The sequence below is a fragment of the Ranitomeya imitator genome, chromosome 2 (assembly GCF_032444005.1).
Source record: "Ranitomeya imitator isolate aRanImi1 chromosome 2, aRanImi1.pri, whole genome shotgun sequence".
NCBI classification, from domain to species: Eukaryota; Metazoa; Chordata; class Amphibia; order Anura; family Dendrobatidae; genus Ranitomeya; species Ranitomeya imitator.
Window position 1 is genome coordinate 288,172,454 of NC_091283.1, and position 21,922 is coordinate 288,194,375.

General features: G+C 48.9%; 1 protein-coding gene across 1 annotated transcript in view; it reads right to left on the minus strand.

Annotated features, from left to right (window-relative positions):
- The window catches only part of LOC138663213 (oocyte zinc finger protein XlCOF7.1-like), an 80,659-nt gene extending 59,736 nt beyond the window's left edge, over window positions 1–20,923 (minus strand). The window contains exons 1-2 of the mRNA XM_069749375.1: window positions 20,849–20,923; window positions 4,757–4,849 (exon numbers count right to left, since the gene is read on the minus strand). The gene's annotated coding sequence lies outside the window, so the exon portion shown is untranslated. The remainder of the gene's footprint in view (window positions 1–4,756; window positions 4,850–20,848) is intronic.
- Between the last annotated feature and the right edge of the window lie 999 nt (window positions 20,924–21,922).

Genomic DNA, 21,922 nt, shown 5'->3' on the forward strand with positions numbered 1-21,922 from the left:
ACAGTACCGCCACCAGACCCCCAGGTTTCCCAGGAAACCTCCGATGAAAGGCCTGGACCAACCGATCAGCCCATGCAGAATGAACTGGAACCCAGGATCGTTCCTCAGGTCAATACCCCTTCCAAAGTACCAGATATTGAAGGGAATTCCGGACCATTCGGGAATCAACGATCCTCTGTTCCTCATATTCCAAGCCTCAGTCAACAGAAACTGGATAAGGCGGGGCAAAGATGACTGAACAGGGGGAATAAATTCCTTCGACAATTACTTGTGGAACATATTAGAAATACTGAAAGACAGAGGGAGCTTTAACAGGAACGCAACTGGATTGACCACCTCCAAAATTTCATATAGATCAATGAATCTAGGACCCAACTTTAGCGAGGGCACCCTCAACTTAATATTCTTAGAGGAAAGCCATACCTTATCTCCCACTTTCAAGGCGACCCCTGACGAGCGCCTTCCATCGGCCTTCCACTTCTGCCGATGCTGAGCCACCCCAATGTTCTTTTTAACTCTCCTCCAAACATCCCCCAGCTCTTGAATGGTGAAATTCACCCAAGGACACCGAGAACTTATCCTGGAGAACTCACCAAAATGAGGATGAAACCTGTAATTACAGAAAAACGGCGAGGTCCCCGTGGACTGATTAACCCGATTGTTAAAGGCAAACTCAGCCAGCGGAAGAAACGATGACCAATTCTCCTGTTGATCAGCGACAAAACATTTTAAAATTTGCTCCAAAGACTGATTTGTCCTCTCTGTCTGACTGTTACTCCCAGGATGATAAGCATAAGGAAAAGGACAAATGAATCCCCAGTTTACTGCAGAAAGCCCTCCAAAATCTAGAGACAAATTGTACACCCCTATCAGATACAATATTTTGAGGAATTGCATGGAATCGTACCACATGAATAATAAACAGTGTGGAGAGAGTTTCACCATTGGGTAATCCAGATAATGGGACGAAGTGAGCTTGTTTACTGAAGTGATCGACTACCACCCAAATAGCAGTCATCCCCCCAGACCTTGGTAAATCTGAAATGAAATACATGGACAAATGAGTCCATGGCCTTTCTGGAATTGGCAAAGGTGCCAATTCCCTGGCCGGCAATGCTGTACCTCAGCGCGTGCACAAGTTTCACAAGCAGACACAAAATCTCTAATATCCTTAAACATGGCGGACCATCAAAAGTGTCTAGCAACTGCTTTCTGGGTGGCAGTGACCCCAGGATGACCACTCAACACAGAATCATGAAATTCTTGCAAATGGCGTAATCTGAGATGCACAGGGACAAACAGCTTGCCTTCAGGGATATTGGAAGGAGCCAAGGACTGAGCAGTACGAATCTCAGCTTCCAGCTCAGAGGAAACCATGGCCACAACACTACCCTGAGAAAGAATGGAGGAAGGAGGTTCTGGAAGAGTTACAGAATCAAGATTATGAGACAGGGCATCCGCCTTCACGTTATTAGACCCTAGTCTGAAAGTAATAGAAAAATTGTATTGTGAAAAAACAAAGACTATCGGGCCTGTCTAGGTGTAACCGCTTTGCAGACTCAATATAAGCAAGATTTTTGTGATCCGTCACCACAGTGACTGGATGAACAGCTCCCTCCAAAAATGCCTCCACTCTTCAAAGGCCAATTTGACCAGAAGCAACTCCCGATTACCCACATCATAGTTTCTCGCAGAAGGAGAACATTTTTTAGGGAAGAAGGCACATGGTTGCAGGTTAGTTAAAGTCTCAAAGTCCTGAGACAAGACAGCACCCACCCGACCTCAGAAGCATCTATCTCCACAATAAAAGGCCTCTGGAGGTCTGGTTGCACCAAAACAGGAGCAGACATAAAACATTTCTTTACATTTTAAAAAGCCCCAACTGCTTCCAACGACCAAACCTTTAGCTCTGCCCCTTTATGAGAGGTCCATAAGAGGCTTGACGATCTGAGAAAATCCTCTAATAAATTTGCTCTAAGGCTGGTTTCACATTTGCGTAGGGCAGAGCTGCGGAGGGCTGCACAGTTCCTCTGCTAAGCCCTGCCCACTGCCGCACCTCTTCCATTCAGCTCCGCCTACGTCAACATGCATCCTGCGTACCTATTTTCAACATTGGGTATGCAGGCCATGCGAATGTATGTGGATGCCTCATTTCCCGAGCACGCTCGGGTGTCCTCCGAGTATTTGTCAGTGCTCGGAGATTAAGTTTTCATCTCCGCAGCTGAATGATTTACAGCTACTAGCATAAGTACTTGTGGGGGTTGCCTGGTTGCTAGGGAATCCCCACATGTAATCAAGCTGGCTAACAGATGTAAATCATTCAGCTGTGGCAATGAAAACTAAATCTCCAAGCACTAACAAATACTCAGAGACCACCCGAGCGTGCTCGGAAAATCTTAAGTAACGAGTATACTCACTCATCACTATGTTCTATCAACGGCCACAATTTCAATAGGGCTTTCTAGCTTAACTGTCCCTAATCCTAACTTCAGAACCAGTCCCGCATCTATGAAATTAGCAACAGATCCGCAGTAATAAAGGCAAATGTGAACAGACTCTGATCTTGAAAAAGAAGTTCAGCATTCAACACCTTATCAGAGGAGTAAAAGGGTACCTGTAATTCTGAGTGACCTCCTCGACAATCACCCAGACTTGGGCTTTTCCCGATGGCTTGTTTGCTGCAGGTCGTGCCAAGCAATCCTTTAAGAAATGTCCAGCTTGGCCACAATAGAGACAAAGTCCAAGTTCCCGCCGGTCTCTCCTCTCCTTAATCCTAGAGTTTGCAGCACCAACCTCCATAGGTTCCACCTCAGGTGCCCAAGCCGGGCCAGTTGGACAAAATGGAGCCTCTTTTTGCAGCTCGTGTCTTTCCCGCATCCTCTGATCCATGCGGATAGCCTGAGTCATGGCCACCACCAAACAACCAGGTGGAGCATGTAGAGCCTGACCGTCTTTAAGAGACACCGAAATACCCCTGAGGAATTGGAATCTGAGAGCTGCGTCATTCCACAGGACCTCAGAAGACCACTGACGAAACCCAGTACAATAGTCTTCAACTGTGCGGTTCCCCTGTGTCAGGTTCATAATCCTTGTCTCTGCCACCTTGACCCTGTCAGGTTCATCATAGATCTGTCCTAAAGCATCAAAAAAGACGTTCAGGAGCAAGAGAGGGTAGGGAAAATGCCCAGGTCTGGGGACCACCCAGCAAAAGTGACATTATAATTCCCACCCGCTGTGATTCATTCCCTGCTGGCCGGGGGCGCAAGACAAACAATAATTTGCAACTCTAAAAACTCTGAACTGATCCTTTTCTCCTGAAAACTTGTCAGGGAGTGCAATAGCAGGTTCAGAGGGGCTGAACGAGACATCAGATGGTACAGGAGTCATAACAGCGGTCTGAAAAGAGGGATTCTGAGGAGCAGTAAGAGTACCAGAATTGAGCATGAGAGGAAGCCAGTATGTTCTGTTCCAAGGCTAAATCCTGGACAGAGTCAGATTTGCTACCTGATTACACAAAGTATTTTTCAGACTATAAGATGATCCGGACCATAATATGCACCTAGGTTTTAGAGAAGGAAATTGTGAAAAAAAAAATTGAAGCAAAAAAATGGTCAATTCTGTACTGCAATATCCCCTATCCTGGTATATACGTCCCCCTCATCCCCATTCTGATACACATGGCCCATCATCCCTATCCTGGTATTCATGGCACCCTCATCCCTATCCTAGTATGCATGGCTCCCTCATCTCTATCCTGGTGTGCATGACCCCATCCTTATCCTGTAATGGTTGGCCCCATCACAGTCCTGGTTCGATTGGTCTCATCCCTTTTCTGGTATAATTGGCCCCATGCCATTCCTGGAATGCATGGTCCCATCAGGAAAGATTTAAAAAAAAAACAACAAAAAAAACAAAACATTACATTCACCTACACGGCGCTCACCGGGACCGTTCATCGCAGAGAGCGGTGAGTATCCATTCTTCTTCAGTAGCGCGCAGTGTCCTGCTGCTGCCGGTGGTCACGTGTGCCGATACTTAACTTAATACGTGACCGCCAGCCGCAGCAGGAAGGCTCCAGTTGACACTGCGCGCTGCTGAAGAGAAATGGAAACTCACCGCTCTCTGCAATGAACAGTCCCAGTGAGTATTCTGGCAGCTGTGCTCTGCTTGTGAACAGCGCATGACGTCCCTGCCATGCGCTGCTTACAAGCATTAAGCAGCTGCTGGCACCAGAGCAGGACACTGTGAGGGAGCGCCGTGTAGGTGAGTGTAATGTTTTTTGTTTGTTTTTTAATCTTTCCCGATGGGGCCATGGATACCAGGAACGGGATGGGGCCAATTATAAAAGTAAAAGGATGGGACCAATCATACCAGGAACAGGATGGTGCCATTTATAGCAGGATGTTAAAAAAGTGAATATCCATTGCCTTCCACAGCCATGGGCGTGGAATGCAGTGCATATTCATTTCTCTTTAGCAGCGGGCACAGAAGCTAGCTGGAGCAGCCGGCTCAAGCCTCCTTTGACCCGATGCTCCGCCGAAACCGCTCCCCCACCTCCCCACCACAGCCAGAGCCCATATATCCAGACTATAGGGGGCACCCCCAATTTTCCTCCACATTTTGGGTGGAAAAAAAGTGCATCTTATAGTCCGAAAAATACGGTATGTAACAGATCCATAGGTGGAAAACTGAAAAAATTTTAACGGTCAACCGTATTGTGACGTGAGTCATGGCAGTAATTATGTATACTACTTACTGTAGGTAAAGGGAGGTCAAACAATCCGAGGTCAAGTCCAGAAAATTGCGCAGTACGACAAAGGGAAGTCAGAGACGAAGTCCAATACACGAGCTGAGGTCAGAAAAGCCAGAGAGACAAAAAACAGTTACAGGGAAGAGGCACAAGCAAAGTCAGGTCACAAGCAAAGGTAAGAGTCCGGGAAGCGAATCAAGTCAAGCAGGGTCAGGCACAGAGGGATAAATGTTCCACAGGCAACAGCAAGTGTATGATTGACACTGAGGGGAGGAACTAGCGTGTTTAAATAGAATCCTGATTAAGGAAAATGAACACAGGTGATTGCAGCACAGACCCAAAAAGACAGAAACAGAGAGGAAATCGGGACAGTGAGATCTTATATAGACAGGTGTGTGCCTTTCCAAATCAAGTCCTATCAGTTTAATTAAACACAGCTGGACTCCAATGAAGGAGTAGAACCATCTCAAGGAGGATCACAAGGAAATGGACATCATGTGACTTAAATATGAGTGTCTGAGCAAAGGGTCTGAATACTTATGACCATGAGATATTTTGGTTTTTCTTTTTTAAGAAATTGGCTAAAATTAATACATTTCTGTCTTTTTTTTACATCAAGAAGGGGTGGAAAGTGTACATTAATGAGAAAAAAAATGAAGAGGCTCATCTCAGCTGCTGCCGTGGCCGGCGAGTGGAGCCCTAGAAAAGCCTTACCACGCCGGGCAGCCGAGGTCGGGTGGCCCGCCTCTCCTCCTCCACGTGGCTGCTCCCCTCTCCATGGCTGATGCGACTCAGGACCTCCTTCTCGCCCCTCTCGCACCTCTTTGTGAGGTAAAGTGGGGTGGTGACGTGGCCGGGTGTTGTGAATTCTGTTGTCAAGCTCCCTCCTGTGGTCATGAATGGTACTTCGGCTGGTTCTGTCCATGGGCTTCTTCTGGTGGTTGTGAGTGGGGCTGCGGCTTCTGAGTTTCCTTCCACAGGTGACGAGGTTAATTCGTTAGCTGGCTGCTCTATTTAACTCCTCTTAGATCATTGCTCCATGCCACCTGTCAATGTTCCAGTATTGGTCTAGTTCACTCCTGGATCGTTCTTGTGACCTGTCTTCCCAGCAGAAGCTAAGTTCCTGCTTGTTTTTCTCTTGTTTGCAATTTTTCTGTCCAGCTTGCTATTTTGATTTTTGTCTTGCTTGCTGGAAGCTCTGGGACGCAGAGGGAGCGCCTCCGCACCGTGAGTCAGTGCGGAGGGTCTTTTTGCGCCCTCTGCGTGGTCTTTTTGTAGTTTTTTGTGCTGACCGCAAAGTTACCTTTCCTATCCTCAGTCTGTTCAGTAAGTCGGGCCTCACTTTGCTAAATCTATTTCATCTCTGTGTTTGTAATTTTCATCTTTACTCACAGTCATTATATGTGGGGGGCTGCCTTTTCCTTTGGGGAATTTCTCCGAGGCAAGGTAGGCTTTATTTTTCTATCTTCAGGGCTAGCTAGTTCCTTAGGCTGTGACGAGTTGCATAGGGAGCGTTAGGAGCAATCCACGGCTATTTCTAGTGTGTGCGATAGGATTAGGGATTGCGGTCAGGGATTGCGGTCAGCAGAGTTCCCACGTCTCAGAGCTCGTCCTATATTATTGGTAACTATCAGGTCATGCCATGTGCTCTTAACCACCAGGTCCATTATTGTCCTAACCACCAGGTCATAACAGCCGGGATCCTCCCGAAGCTCCCTGGCATCCTCGTCCCGTAGTGCTGCCGAAGTTACAGAGTCCATGCGCGCCAGAAGTGACGTCGACGGCGCACTTCCGGTTCGCGTCCTCAGGTGTCCACGCTGGAAAGCTCGCGCTGCTTTGCGATCCAGGGGCTCCGGTGCCTTTGCTGCTACAGGGTTCGTTCTTGGGATCCTCCCTGTGGACCAAGGAGAGGAGGGGCACACAATTGACCCTGGACCACGATGTCTTCATATCCTGGTCAGGAGCCTCCAGGTAAGACGCAGTGTCTCTGTGTGACAGTTCTGACCATGGACTGCGACAAACCTACAGCTGCGTCTGCATAGCCCAGCGTTCACCCTCCTACTGTGAGTAGCGGGGCTGGTCCTTCACTGCCTAGGCATTGAGAGCTAAGGGTCATTTAGTATGCCTTCTCTCTCTTTTAGGGAGAAGAGGTCTCTGCCCCAAAGAGCAAACGCAGCCGCAAGTGTGGTGTTTGATTCCAGGCTTCCTTCTGCTTTCAAGAAGACATTATGCCAACCTTGCACGAATGACATATTACGTGCTGAGCAGCCCTCCTTCTGGACAGTATTAAAATGCTCATTAAGCAGGAGGTGCAAACCTTCATGGCAGCCCTTTCCCAGTCCCCAGTGCTGCACCTCCCTCTCCCTAAAAAGAGGAAAATCGCACCGGCTGAAACCGACTCAGACTCGGGTGAAATTCATACCTCAGGGTTAGAGGATATTTGGGAAAATGAGGGCTCCACATCCACCCCTAAACCCGATAGTAAAATATACCATTTCTCTTCTGAGGATATGGAAGAGCTTGTTTCCATAGTGAGAAACATCATGGGGGTTGAGGAAGTGGAGGTGAAGCACTCAGTCCAAGATGAGATGTTTGGGGGGCTGAAACCCAGAGGTAAAAAAGGGTTTCCTATTCATGAAAATGTCCAAAATCTTATTTCCCAGGAGTGGGCCCCCCCAGGGAGGGGACTTAGCGTACCCTTGGAATTAAGAAATCGCTTTCCCCTTGAAAGTGACAATTCTAATTGTGAAATCCTTAAAGGTACCGTCACATTTAGCGACGCTGCAGCGATATAGACAACGATGTCGATCGCTGCAGCGTCGCTGTTTAGTCACTGGAGAGCTGTCACACAGACAGCTCTCCAGCGACCAACGATGCCGAAGTCTCCGGGTAACCAGGGTAAACAATCGGGTTACTAAGCGCAGGGCCGCGCTTAGTAACCCGAAGTTTACCCTGGTTACCATTGAAAAAGTAAAAAAAAACAAAAAAAAACACTACATACTTACATTCCTGTCGCGTCCCCCAGCGTCAGCTTCCCTGCACTGTGTAAGTGCTGGCCGGAAAGCAGAGCGGTGACGTCACCGCTGTGCTCTGCTTTACGGCCGGCCGGCGCTGACACTGGGGGATGCAGGGAAGCTGACGCTGAGGGACGTGACAGGAATGTAAGTATGTAATGTTTTTTTTTTTACTTTTACAATGGTAACCAGGGTAAACATCGGGTTGCTAAGCGCGGCTCTGCGCTTAGTAACCCGATATTTACCCTGGTTACCAGTGAACACATCGCTGGATCGGCGTCACACATGCCGATTCAGCGATGTCAGTGGGAGATCAGCGACCAAAATAAAGTCCTGATCATTCCCCAGCGACCAACGATCTCCCAGCAGGGGCCTGATCGTTGGTCGCTGTCACGCATAACGATTTCGTTAACGATATCGTTGCTAAGTCACAAAAAGCAACGATATCGATAACGAAATCGTTATGTGTGAAGGTACCTTAAGGTAGACGTCCAGGTCTCTAAAGTAACCAAGTAGATGTCTCTCCCTTTCGAGGATTCTTCCCAATTAGAAGATCCTATGGATCGGAAGATAGAAAGCCACCTAAAAATGTCCTGGGAAGCCTCTACTAATTTGCTCAAAACAAATGTAGCTTCTACATGCGTCGCCAGAGCCCTATTTCTCTGGCTTCGCAAGTTGGAAGAACACCTCTCTCAGGGGACCCCAGAGAGGAGATCCTGGACTCCCTACCCCTTCTCCAAAAGGCGATGGGCTTTTTAGCTGATGCCTCAGGAGAATCTGTTTGGGTGGCAGCAAGGTCCTTAGTCCTCGCTAATTCAGCTAGGAGAGCCCTTTGGCTGAAATCGTAGGGGGGTGACATCACCTCTAAAACTAAACTTTGTGCCATCCGCTTTCAAGGACACCATATGTTTTGGCCAGTCTTGGATGATATCCTTGAAAAAGCTTTGGATAAGGAAATAAAATACATAGCTTCCCAAACAGAAAATTACTAGGAAGTGTGTTTTTTGTCCCCCTCGTGAACAGTCCTCCCAGAAGGAGTTCAGGGGAAAAGGTAAGTCTGGACGGTGGAGCTACCCGAAGGGGGGTAGAGGCAAGAACATCCTTGTTGCTCAACAACAGCAGACCCCGGACAAACAGTGACTCTCTGGTGAGGGGGGGGGGGGGGTCGACTCTTGCATTTTCTCGCCCAATGGCAGTCCATATCCACAAACCAGTGGATCCTCAACACCATACAATTTGGACTGAATTTGGAATTCGAGAGTACCCCCCCAGTGTCTGAGAATTACCCCGTTACAGTCTCCAGATTTCCAGAATTCCTTACTCCATCAAGTACAGGATCTCTTGCGAAAAAAAGTAATCTCACATGTACCCCAGCAAGAGATAGGCAGAGGCCATTATTCTCACCTATTCCTCATAAGGAAGCCCTCCGGAAAATGTAGGGTTATCAAATTTAAAACCCCTGAATCAGTTTATCAAATACCGGAGGTTCAAGATGGAGTCGATCAAAATGGCAATCCCTCTTATTGGACAAGACTGGGTGATGGCTACGATAGACCTGAGGGACGCTTACTACCATGTTCCGATCCATCCGGATTACAGGAAGTTCCTCAGGATCGCAGTCTCCCACAACCGGGGGATCACCCATTTCCAGTTCAATGCGCTCCTGTTCGGCATATCCTCAGCACTGAGGGTGTTCTGAAAGGTTATGAGCGAAGCAGTCATCTTCAGGGAATATGTGTTGTTCCATATTTAGACGACTTCCTCATCGTCGCTCCATCGATATCTCGGCTGAATCGGGATGAGTCAAAAACCCTGGAGATCCTCGAATCCCTAGGGTGGATCCTGAATTTTCAGAAGCCAGACCTACACCCTTCCCCAAGGAAGAAATTCCTGGGGATTCTCTTAGATTCAGAAAAGAAGACATCCTTCCTTCCAGAGGATCGTCAGCGTGACCTTCATCAGAGAATCTACAGATTCAAACAGCAAAGGTCACCAACCTTAAGAGAGTTCATGTCCATTCTGGGGTCCCTAACCGTGTATTCTGGCAGTGTCCTGGGCTCAGGCACATACACAAACCCTCAATCCCACGTCATTCTACTCTCACGGAAGTATCGGAACGTTCTGTCCAGGAAAATTCCGCTTCACGGACACGTGAAGTCGGCGCTCTCATGGTGGCTGAATTGCCGAAACCTGCAGCGGGCAGTGAATTGGGATCAGCTCCCCCTGAAAGTACTTTGTACAGATGCCAGTCAAAGAGGTTGGGGAGCCGTGGTGGAGGAAGCATATTTCAAAGGACTGTGGTCCCCGGACATAAGATCCAGATCGTCAAACCTGAAAGAACTGAAGGCAGTGGAGGAAGCACTGAAAGCTGCTTCATCTCTCAACCAAAACCATCATGTTCGTATCTACTCCGACAAAGCAACTCCGGTGGTCTACCTCTGTCACCAAGGTGGCATGAAATATGCCAGCTTAAAATGAATCGCGGCAAGGATATTTCTCTGGGCAGAGAAACACCTATTGTCCATCTCAGCAGTGCATCTGAAGGGTTTGGACAATATCCAGGCGGACTTCCTCAGCAGGAAGGACGTCCATCCTGAAGAATGGTGCCTGAACCAAGCGGTCTTCCTATCCCTGACCTCGAGATGGGGGAACCCAGAGGTCAAATTATTTGCAAATGCTCAAAATCCAAAATCAAAAACATTTTTCTCCCTCAGTCATGCGTACGGTGCTCAGGGAATAGATGCTTTCGCCCATCCATGGATTTTCAACCTGGCTTAAGCCTTCCTACCAATCCCTATGCTGGCGAAGACGCTGCAGAAGATCCAGTTGGACCAGGTCACGACAATCTTAATTGCTCCAATGTGGTCAGGGCAAAGATGGTACAGCGCTTTGATGGATATGGCCCAGGAAGGTCCCTTATTTCTGCCCCAAAAGACCAACCTCCTTTATCAGGGTTCCTTACTTTACCCAAACCTCAACAGATTGAACCTTGCGGCTTTGTTACGGAGGCCAGCATCCTAAAAGCCAGAGGTCTCTTGGACAGAGTAATCCACACTCTCCAAAAAAGCAGAAAACCAGTAATCAATGCCATCTGTGGCAAAGTATGGAAGTTCTCTTCCTGGTGTCTTCCCAACGTCCCTGATCCCTTCCATCCCAACATTGCTCAGGTCCTAGACTTCTTCCAGAAAGGATTAGAGCTAGGGCTTACCCCCAAGCACACTGAGGGTTCAGGTTTCTGCTCTTAGTTCCTTTTTTGACCAGGACCTGGCCGGGTACCGCTTGATCAAATGGTTTATGACCTCTGCAAGCAGGATACATCCTAGACTCCCTATCCATGTTCCCCCCTGGGATCTAAATTTAGTGCTCAACAGTCTAAGGATCACATTGCGTTAAGTGCAGTCTGTTCAATGCATGTGTTAAACAGACTGCACAACAAAAGTGCCTTTTAAAGTTCGCGTTATGCGATCGCGCGGTGACGGACCCTGAAACGCTGCAGACCGAGTCCGAGGGTCCATCACAGAATAACAGCACATTGCTAATGCATGCCAATTATGACATACGCTAGCGATGCGCTACATAATGTCAGTCAATGAGTGCGCTAACTCATCCATTACATAGCGTTAGTGCCACTATGTAACGGATGCAGTCAGTGCATTGCCATCAATGCAATGTGAACCTTGCCTAACTTAAGGTCACATTTAAACCCTTGTCTTCAATATCTTTAAAAATCCTAACACTTAAGACTGTTTTCCTTGTGGCAATTACCACGGCTAGATGCATAGTAGAATTGCAAGCCCTGTCTGTAGAAGAGCCCTACCTATCTCTGAACTCTTTTGCGTTTGGCTCTCTCTTTTATGCCCAAAGTTGTCTCAGACTTTCATAGGGGTCAGGATATTGTGTTGCCCTCATTTTGCCCAAAACCTTCCAATTCGAAGGAAGAAAATTTCCACACTCTGGATGTTCGCAGGGTGGTCCTCCATTACCTTGAACAGTCCAAGGTTTGGATGATTGAACAGAATCTTTTTATTAAGTTTTCAGGCCAAACTAAAGGAAAGAAAGCATCAAAAAGCACAATTGAAAACTGGATCAAACAGGCCATCTTTCTAGCATATTCGGAAAAAGATCTCGCTCCTCCTGCTTCGCTAAAGGCTAACTCCACTCGATCAGTCTCTACATCATGGGCAGCATGAGGGAACGCTTCATCTGAGTAGATATGCAGAGCCGCCACCAGGTCTTCTGTACATACTTTCACCAGACACTACAGACTAAATTTTGACAGGGATCTAACATTCGGCAGACGAGTTCTTCAAGCTGTGGTCCCTCCCTAAAGAAATCAGTGTTGGTATGACTCCAAGGTGACTGTCATGGAAGATGACTGGAAAAAAAAGAATTTGTCTTATCGGAAATTCAGTTTCTAGGAACCTTCCACAACAGCACTAATTTCCCTCCCTATCTGATACTCCTTTAGGATGATTCCTGCATTTTGGGGGTAACTATACATGCTAGTGTCTCCAGAAAAAACACTGGAGACAGCAGGAAGGGGAGGGTTATTTAACCTCTTTGCGTTTCCTGTGAAAGGTTCCTAGAAACCGAATTACCGATAGAATTAATTCTATTTTTTTTTACAGCAAAATAGTGTCACTAACTAGGGTAGTGCACAGCAAAAACAGTTGAATAGAAGCCTCAAACACCACAATTTGTAGCCATCAGATAGATGAGGCGTGTGACGGATACACCATGCATTCAAATATCTGGCCTGTTTTTTTTTGTCAGCCAGTAAAATTGTGTCAATAAGTAGGCTAAGACACAACAAAAACAATTCCATGGAGGCCTGAAATGGCACAATTTTGAGCACAATGATATGTGATCCGTGTGGCGGGCAAAGCCCAGTGTAAAATGTCTGTCCTGCAGCTAAATATTTTTGGCCAGCAAAATGGTGTCACGAAATTGTATAAGACACTCCAAAAAATGTTTACAGTACTACAAAAATATGTTAACACAGTCTTAAGGAATTTAGCAAAAAAATCCGTATAACAACTTTTATATACATAGCCTCCAAATACATAAGTGGGGGAAGATGACAAATGTTGGTCACCTCTGCTGTAAACTGAGTACCCTGGTCCGAGATAATCTCCCGGGGAAATACAACCCGTGAGAAAACCTGGAGCAGGGCGGCCGCCACCGTCTCTGCCAGTATGTTAGGTAACGCAAACGCCTCTGGATACCGTGTGGCATAATCTACCACTGTCAATATATACCTTTTCCCTGATGGACTGAATTTGCCTAACGGCCCTATCAGATCGACCGCTACTCGGCTAAATGGTTCCTCCACAAAGGGGAGGGGGAGTAATTTGGCCCTGCATCGATCTCCCCTCTTGCCAATGCGCTGGCAATTGTCACAGGTCTGGCAGTACTGACGAACTTCATAGGTTACCCCAGGCCAAAAGAAGTTTTGTGTCAGACGATGCCTGGTGCGACTGACGCCTAAGTGCCCGGATAAGGGTATGTCATGAGAGATTCGCAGTAACTCCTGCCTATACTTCTTGGGAACTACCAGCTGTCGTTTTATAGTGGGGCTCGTCCCTGTGTGGTGCTGCTATGTGATCCGGTAGAGGAATCCCTGCTTCCATACAAACTGTTCCCCTTCCAGTACCCCTCTCCCCTCCTGTGCCTTCCCTCGATATCCCTCCAACGTAGGATCCTCAAGTAACTCCCTCTTAAATTCATCTGGGGTGGCCCAAGAAATGTGTCTGGCTATGAGAATACGTGTAGGGCTGGGATGTCTTACCTGGGCCTCCTCTGAGTGTGAGTCCGCCTCCGCAGCTCGAGCTTGTCTCCGGGTGGTCACAGGATATGTCTCAGCCAGTGGGGCAATCGAGAAGGCAGACAACATGGGCCCCAAGTCATTTCCCAGCAAGACGTCTGCAGGCAAATCCTCCATCAAGCCGACCTCAACAAGGCCATCCCCGACTCCCCAGTTCATGTGAATCCTGGCAGTGGGCAGTCGATGTATAGCTTCCCCTGCAACACGGACTGCCACTATCCGGTCCATCTTCTCTTGGTCCCGGACGAGATGAGGCTTCACAAGGGTCAAAGTTGCCCTGGAATCTCAGTCCCTGCATTCCCGTTTCCCATTGACTCGGCCTCTCCAGCTGCGCTCTCCTATGGCGGATTCCACCTCTCTCACACCCCTCGCCCCAGCAACAAACGCGGTGGAGGAGTTTGCTTGCTCCTGTCCGACACCTGCTCCTTCACTCCAATACCGCTACCACCCTCCGCTTCTCTTCCCTCGTTTGAGGTGCACTCTGTCCGCATCTATTCCCCCTCCAACCTCCAGCTGGCTGTCATCTACCGCCCCCAGAACTAGCCATCTCCACCTTTCTCGACCACTTCAACACCTGGCTACTTCATTTCCTCTCTGTTGACATCCCCACTATCATCATGGGTGATTTCAATGTCCCCATTGACACTTTCACCTCAGCTGCCTCTAAACTTTTATCACTGACTGCCTCCTTCGGCCTCACTCAATGGTCCTCTGAGGCCACTCACAAAGATGGCCACACGCTGGACCTCATCTTCACCCGCCTCTGCTCCCTTACTAATCTCACTAACACACCCCTCCCCCTGTCTGACCACAACCTACTGACATTCTCGTCCCTCTCCTCTCCTAGTGTGCAACCCCCACTCCACAAACTCACTCACCCTCGCAGAAATCTCAAACATCTCAACTTACAATCACTCTCTGAGTCCCTTCTCCCTCTCACAGACATAGCTTCCCTTCATGACACAGATGCTGCTGCCACTTTTTATAACACCACAATAACAGCAACACTCGATTCGGCCGCCCCACTCATGCATAGTAAAACTCGTACAATTAACAGGCAGCCCTGGCTGACCAGCCTGACCAAAGAATTGAGACGGGCTTCCAGGATTGCCGAGCGGAGATGGAAGCGATCCCACTCTGCCGACCACTTCACTGCATACAAGCAGTCCCTCGCCAGCTTCAAGTCTGCGCTCACTGCCGCAAAACAAACCTACTTCTCATCTCTCATATCCTCCCTGTCCCACAACCCCAAACAGCTTTTCAACACTTTCAATTCTCTTCTCCGTCCCCCCGCACCTCCTCCCTCCCTCCTCATTTCTGCTGATGACTTCGCCTCTTTCTTTAAACAGAAGATAGATACGATCAGAGAAAGCTTTGGCCCACAGCGCCCACTACCCCTCTTAGCTCCTCAACCCTGCTCCTCAAAAACCAGCTTCTCCACCATGACAGAAGATCAGCTCTCCACCCTCCTGTCAAGATCACACCTCACCACGTGCACGCTTGACCCGCTCCCATCCCACCTCATCCCTAACCTTTCCACGGTCTTCATCCCAACCCTAACGCACCTCTTCAACCTCTCTCTCACAACAGGTGTCTTTCCCTCATCCTTCAAGCATGCCAAGATCACACCCATCCTCAAAAAGCCCTCCCTCGACCCATCCTCTGTGTCTAGCTATCGCCCGATATCTCTTCTCCCTTATGCCTCAAAATTGCTGCAGCAACACGTCCATCTTGAACTGTCCTCCCACTTCTCCTCCTGCTCCCTCTTTGATCGGTTACAATCAGGCTTCCGTTCCCATCACTCAACTGAAACTGCCCTAACTAAAGTCACCAATGACCTACTAACTGCCAGGAGCAAGCGACACTACTCTGTCCTCCTTCTCCTGGACCTGTCTTCTGCCTTTGACACTGTAGACCACTCCCTTTTGCTACAAATCCTCTCATCCCTTGGCATCACAGACTTGGCCCTTTCCTGGATCTCGTCATATCTGACAGACCGAACATTCAGTGTCTCCCTCCCCCACACCACCTCCTCACTTCGCCCCTTGTCAGTCGGTGTTCCTCAAGGCTCTGTTCTGGGACCCCTATTCTTCTCCATCTACACTTTCGGCCTGGGACAGCTCATAGAATCCCACGGTTTGCAGTACCATCTCTACGCTGATGACACGCAGATCTACCTCTCCGGACCCGACCTCTCCTCCTTGCTTACCACTCCCGCACTGTCTGTCTGCCATTTCAGCCTTCTTTTTTGCTCGCTTTCTACAACTGAACATGGGCAAAACAGAATTCATCATCTTTCCCCCATCTCACTCTACCCCTCCACCAGACCTATCCATCAATGTCAATGGCTGCTCACTATCCCCAGTCCCACACGCCCGGTGCCTCGGGGTGATCCTCGACTCTGCCCTCTCTTTCAAGCCACATATCCAAGCCCTTGCCTCCTCCTGTCGTCTCAAACTCAAAAATATTTCCCGAATCCGTGCTTTCCTTGACCGCAACACTGCAAAAACGCTAGTGCATGCCCTTATCATCTCCCGCCTCGACTACTGCAACCTCCTACTCTCTGGACTCCCCTCTAGCACTCTGGCACCACTCCAATCCATCCTACACTCTGCTGCCCGACTAATCCACCTGTCCCCCCGCTATTCCCCAGCCTCTCCCCTATGTCAAGCCCTTCACTGGCTTCCTATCGCCCAGAGACTCCAGTTCAAAATCCTCACACTGACATACAAAGCCATCTACAACCTGTCTCCTCCATACATCTGTGACATGGTCTCCCGGTACCTACCTACACGCAACCTCCGATCCTCCCAAGACCTCCTTCTCTACTCCCCTCTCATCTCTTCTTCCCACAACCACATCCAAGACTTCTCCCGTGCTTCCCCCATACTCTGGAACTCTCTACCCCAACACATCAGACTCGCGCCTACCATAGAAACCTTCAAAAAGAACCTGAAGACTCACCTCTTCCGACAAGCCTACAGCCTGCAGTGATCCTCAACCTACTGAACAGCCACACAGCCAGCTCTTCCCTCTCCTAGTGTATCCTCACCCACCCCCTGCAGGCTGTGAGCCCTCGCGGGCAGGGTCCTCCCTCCTTATGTACTCGTGTGCCTTGTTATCTGCTCATGTTTAATGTATTTGTCTATATTTGCCCCGTATTCACATGTAAAGCGCCATGGAATAAATGGCGCTATAAAAATGTATAATAATAAATTAACCGACATGACCTGTCGATGCTGTTGTCGATTATCTGCCCGGGCTGCCTGCACGGGGTATACTTCATGCAGCACTTCCTCCATCTCTTCCACCCCTTGGTTAGTCGTAGCCCCCCAATGCCAGGTCAGCTTCGCCTTGGTAGCAGTGTACAGCAGCCCGGCTGAAGGTAGCTGTTCCCGCCTTTGGCCACTGGGTATGATGAGTCCGGTTGGGACATTGTCTTTGCAGGTGGCCCAGCTGACGGCAGGTGTGGCATCGCGCCCCAGGGGGACTGTGGTAGACTGGGTTTCTAGCTGGTCTCCCTACAATCTTCGGTGGTTTGGGGCCCTCCATGTCCATGGGCAGACCCCTAGTGACCATCTTTGATCCGGACAACTGAGGCCTCCTGGCATCATGATGTTCATCGGCCAGATGAGCGGCTTCCTCAAGAGTCGTTGGCCGCCTGTCCTGAAGCCATTCCTGTGTCTCGGGGGTTAGTCCATTAAAGAATCGTTCTAACAAGAAGAGTTGGAGGACGTCCTCCTTAGTGGTTGCTTGGCTCCCTTGTACCCACTGTAGCAGTGACCGCCGTAATTTACAGGCCCATTCAGCATGGGTATCGGTTACGCGTTTTATAAGTCCGCGGAACTTTTGGCGGTATGCCTTTGGTGTCAGCGCATACCGGGCCAAGATCACTTCTTTGATCCACTCATAGTCCATACAGTCCTCATCAGGTACCGTGCGATAGGCGTCCACTGCCCAGCCTGTCAGTTTGCTGGCCAGAATCTGAACCCGTTCCTCCGGCTTCACTTGATGAAGGGCACACTGCCGCTCAAAGTCCTGCAGAAAGCCATCAATGTCTTCCTCTGCCTCCCCCAACTGTCGGAAGGCATTATACTGGATCTTTTTGTGGCTTACTTTTGAAGGTACCTGGTCGAAGGCCAGAGCTGCCCCTGCTCGCTGACTCTCCTCTCTCCGCCCTGCCATCTCCATCTTGGCTAGCTCTATCCTGGTCCACTCGGCCGTCTTTTCCTTCAGATCAGTGCGCACATCAGCCATCACCTCTCATATGATCTCTACTGCAGGGTTTGGGCCATAGAACGCCAGTCTGTTCTTTACCTCCCTCTGGAATTCAGTCTCCTCCACGTTCACATTGGGGGGCGCTGCACTGACGCGTTCCATGATGGCTGCTATCAAATCTGCTTTTGTTTTGTTGCTGGCGATCAACCCTCGGGCTTCCACCAGATCTTCTAATGTAGTCCTCTTTAACTTCTGGTAGTTGTTTTCCATTCGTTCCTTTCCTCCTGTGGAAGGGGTATCATATCCCGGTGTCTGCCATCAGTGTAACGGGGTCTACCAATCTGGGGTACCTCTTTCAGTACCACCCCGTGTTTCCGGAGGTCTACTCTGCTTTGGCTGGAGTCTGAATGAAGGACGCTGGCTGGAATTGCTTGGTTACATGGGCGCATATAAAAGATCACTGTTTCGCCACGTATTTCCAGTCTGACAACACTTTACTCACAGGACACAGAATATATCACACAGATACAGAGGGTAGGCCAATAGAAAAGCGGCAGGCCAGAAATACATTACAATAGCCGAAGGTGGCCGGAGCCTGCCGATATTTACTGTGGGTATTACAAAGGTGGGGGGGGGGGGCCGGACAAAAGGGGAATATCGTGTCCTCTGCCCAGGGGCGCAGCCTGTTGGTTGATGCATTAGGGACATGCATCTCACATGGAACCTATTATACATACATATAACTGCACAACATATTCTGGGTGCTGAGTGGCTCCGTAACACGTAACAGCAAGGTCTCTTATAGACTTGATGACGCTGTGCGGCCAGCCAATCACTGTAATGCCACAACCAACATGGCTACAGCATTACAGTGCGTGGCAGACAATCCCTGCATGCTGATTGGCTCTCTAAAGAGCGCCAAACATGCAGGGTGGGAACCCGAGCTCCAGCCGAATAATCACAAAAATGCTCACTGCTCGCCAAGTAACACGAGTGCAGGGATGCTCGGGCGAGTACAGAGTATGCTCGCTCATCACTAATTAGAGCTGATACTATGAAGCTAAAGTGACTAAACAGACTTTCTGTCACCTCCATAAAGGGGCACTTTTCCGTGTTTGTCAGAACTGTCCGAGGATTATTAGATGATAGTTTCCCCCCAATTAGAAGGGACACCTGTGGATATTGGGGTCTTTACCTGCTACAGTTCTGGTGTGGACGCTCCACCTGCAGAGCCGCACACAAAATAGAGAATAATGGAGCCTCCAGCACCGACCTCCACCCGCAGAGCCGCACTCCACAGAGAGAATAATGGAGCCTCCAGCACCGACCTCCACTCGCAGAGCCGCACTCCACATAGGGAATAATGGAACCTCCAGCACCGACCTCCACCCGCAGAGCAGCACTCCACATAGAGAATAATGGAGCCTCCAGCATCTACCTCCACCCGCAGAGCCACACTCCACATAGAGAATAATGGAGTCTCCAGCACCTACCTCCACCCGCAGAGCCACACTCCACATAGAGAATAATGGAGCCTCCAGCACCAACCTCCACCCGCAGAGCCGCACTCCACAGAGAGAACAATGGAGCCTCCAGCACTGACCTCCACCCGCGGAGCCGCACTCCACATAGGGAATAATGGAGCCACCAGCACCGACCTCCACCCGCAGAGCACCCTCCACAGAGAATAATGGAGCCTCCAGCACCGACCTCCACCCGCAGAGCCGCACTCCACATAGAGAATAATGGAGCCTCCAGCACCGACCTCCACCCGCAGAGCCGCACTCCACATATATGGATGTTCTGTGCACACAGGACCTGTGATGAGGATACAGGAGGGGAGGAGTCAGGGGTCATATGATCAGGGGCCTCAGTGCATGTAGGACTCTGCTGTGCTGGTTGTCATGGTGCTGGATGAGGGGTACATTTATGTGTGGGGTCAGGAGGGGTTTACAGTGTGGATGTAGCAGAGCCGTGTGTGTGCGAGGTGTACGGAGTGGAGCCGCACGTATACAGAGCGGAGCCATACATGGTGTACGATGTGTGGGATGATGGCGGTACTGTGGAAACATTATACAGTATGTAGGGATATGGTGGTATAATGAGGTGATCTGTGTATGTTACCAGGTATGTTATGGGGGGTTTACTACACTATACACTATGTGTGGGGGATGTTACACTGCACTGTTATGTCAATAAACGATTGGTCCTCATTAGTGATGAGCGAGTATACTCGTTACTCGAGATTTCCTGAGCACGCTCGGGGTCCTCCGAGTATTTTTTAGTGCTCGGAGATTTAGTTTTCATCGCCACAGCTGAATGATTTACATCTGTTAGCCATCCTGAGTACATGTGGGGATTCCCTAGCAACCAGGCAACCCCCACATGTACTAATGCTGGCTAATAGCTGTAAATCAAGCAGCTGAATCAACAAAAACTAAATCTCCGAACACTAACAAATACTCGGAGACCAACCGAGCGTGCTTGGGAAATCTCGAGTAATGAGTATATTCGCTCATCACTAGCCTCATCAAATACGGTGACACAAAACTAATATGTAAATCTAAAGTGCATCATCTGGAAGGGTCTTATCCCACATAGACCGGTGACCACAGTGACAACATGAAGAGAATATCTGCACATAAAGAACATAACAGACACTGATAATGGAGGATAAAATCAGGAGCTTCTAGTGTGAGAGACACAAGGACATTGTACCCAGAGCATGTGAGTAACGACATCCTGCACCACAATAGAGTCTCCCTACTTACAGAATACAGTGCTAGAAATGGAGACAGGAAGGCGAGATGCAAATATAGAAGACATAGAAGCAGCTGCCGAGCTCTGAAAATGGTGGAGGCCCAGAAAGCAGGAGAAGGATATAAGAAGATAACAAAGCGTTTTCAAGTTGCCCTTTCCTCAGTTCGAAATGTAATTAAGAAATAGCAGTTACCAGGAACAGTAGAGGTCAAGATAAGGTCTGGAAGACCAAGCAATATATTTCTAATATTAATGCGCCAGTAATGGGGAATCTCCACATACCTTCACTTGCAGAGCTGCACACCAGATATATGGCTGCTGTGTGGGCACAGGACCTGTGATGAGGTCACAGGAGGGGAGGAGTCAGGGGTCACATGATCAGGGGCCTCGGTGTACGCATTACTCTGCTGTGCTGGTTAGGCCTCTTTCACGCTTCCGTCGGTCGTCCTGAGTCAGAGTGCGGTGAACCTACGTATCGATGGACCTTCTAAAAATGGTGGAAAACGAGAGAGAGACTGACTTTTCCCCGAGTTCAAATATGCTTCCAGGCATGCTCAGATGTAAAAACTGCGTCCGTCACTGGATTCTGGCGTCTCACAGTGTGTGCAGGATCCAGTGTCCGTAGGCTCCCATTCTGTGGAACGACGTATGCCGCAGGAGGCGTCGGGGCACGTTTTTCCACTGCAGACAAAAAACGTTTCATGGAACGTTTTTTTTCAAAAGACGGGCCGTCAAATTCCGCAGGATCCAGTGCACGATGGATCAAACGTGTGGCCATACATCGCGATACGTCGCTAATACAAGTCTATGGGAAAATGCAGGATCCCACAAATTTTTCAAAAATCGACGTATTTGGACGGGAGCTGAAAGACAGAAGTGTGAAAGAGGCCTTATAATGTTACTGAATGAGCTGAAGCTTATGTGTGGGGTCAGGAGGGGTTTACAGTGTGGATGCAGCTGAGCCGTGTGTGTATGAGGTGTACGGAGTAGAGCCGTGTGTGTATGGGATATATGGAGCAAAGCTGCCTGTGTATGGAGTGGAGCTGCGTCTGTACGGGGTGTACAGTGCTGAGCCGTGCGTGTGTGAAGGAACAAATTATGAAAGATTCTCCATTTTGTGCTAGATTCTCCATTTTGTGCTTTGACTCCATTTTCTTGTTGGTTAAAGATAAATTCTGTTATTTACTTAGGTAGAAGGTTACAGCTGCTATGAAGTAACTCTGTCCTGTTTCTCACGAAGATAATATTTTGTTATTCAACTAGGCTATGGTTTATAATTGGTATAAAGACCTTGAGTGTTCTAACTCGAGCCAGGGAGGGGACTCGGGAGTGTATCGCTAGATAAGACTTTGAGGC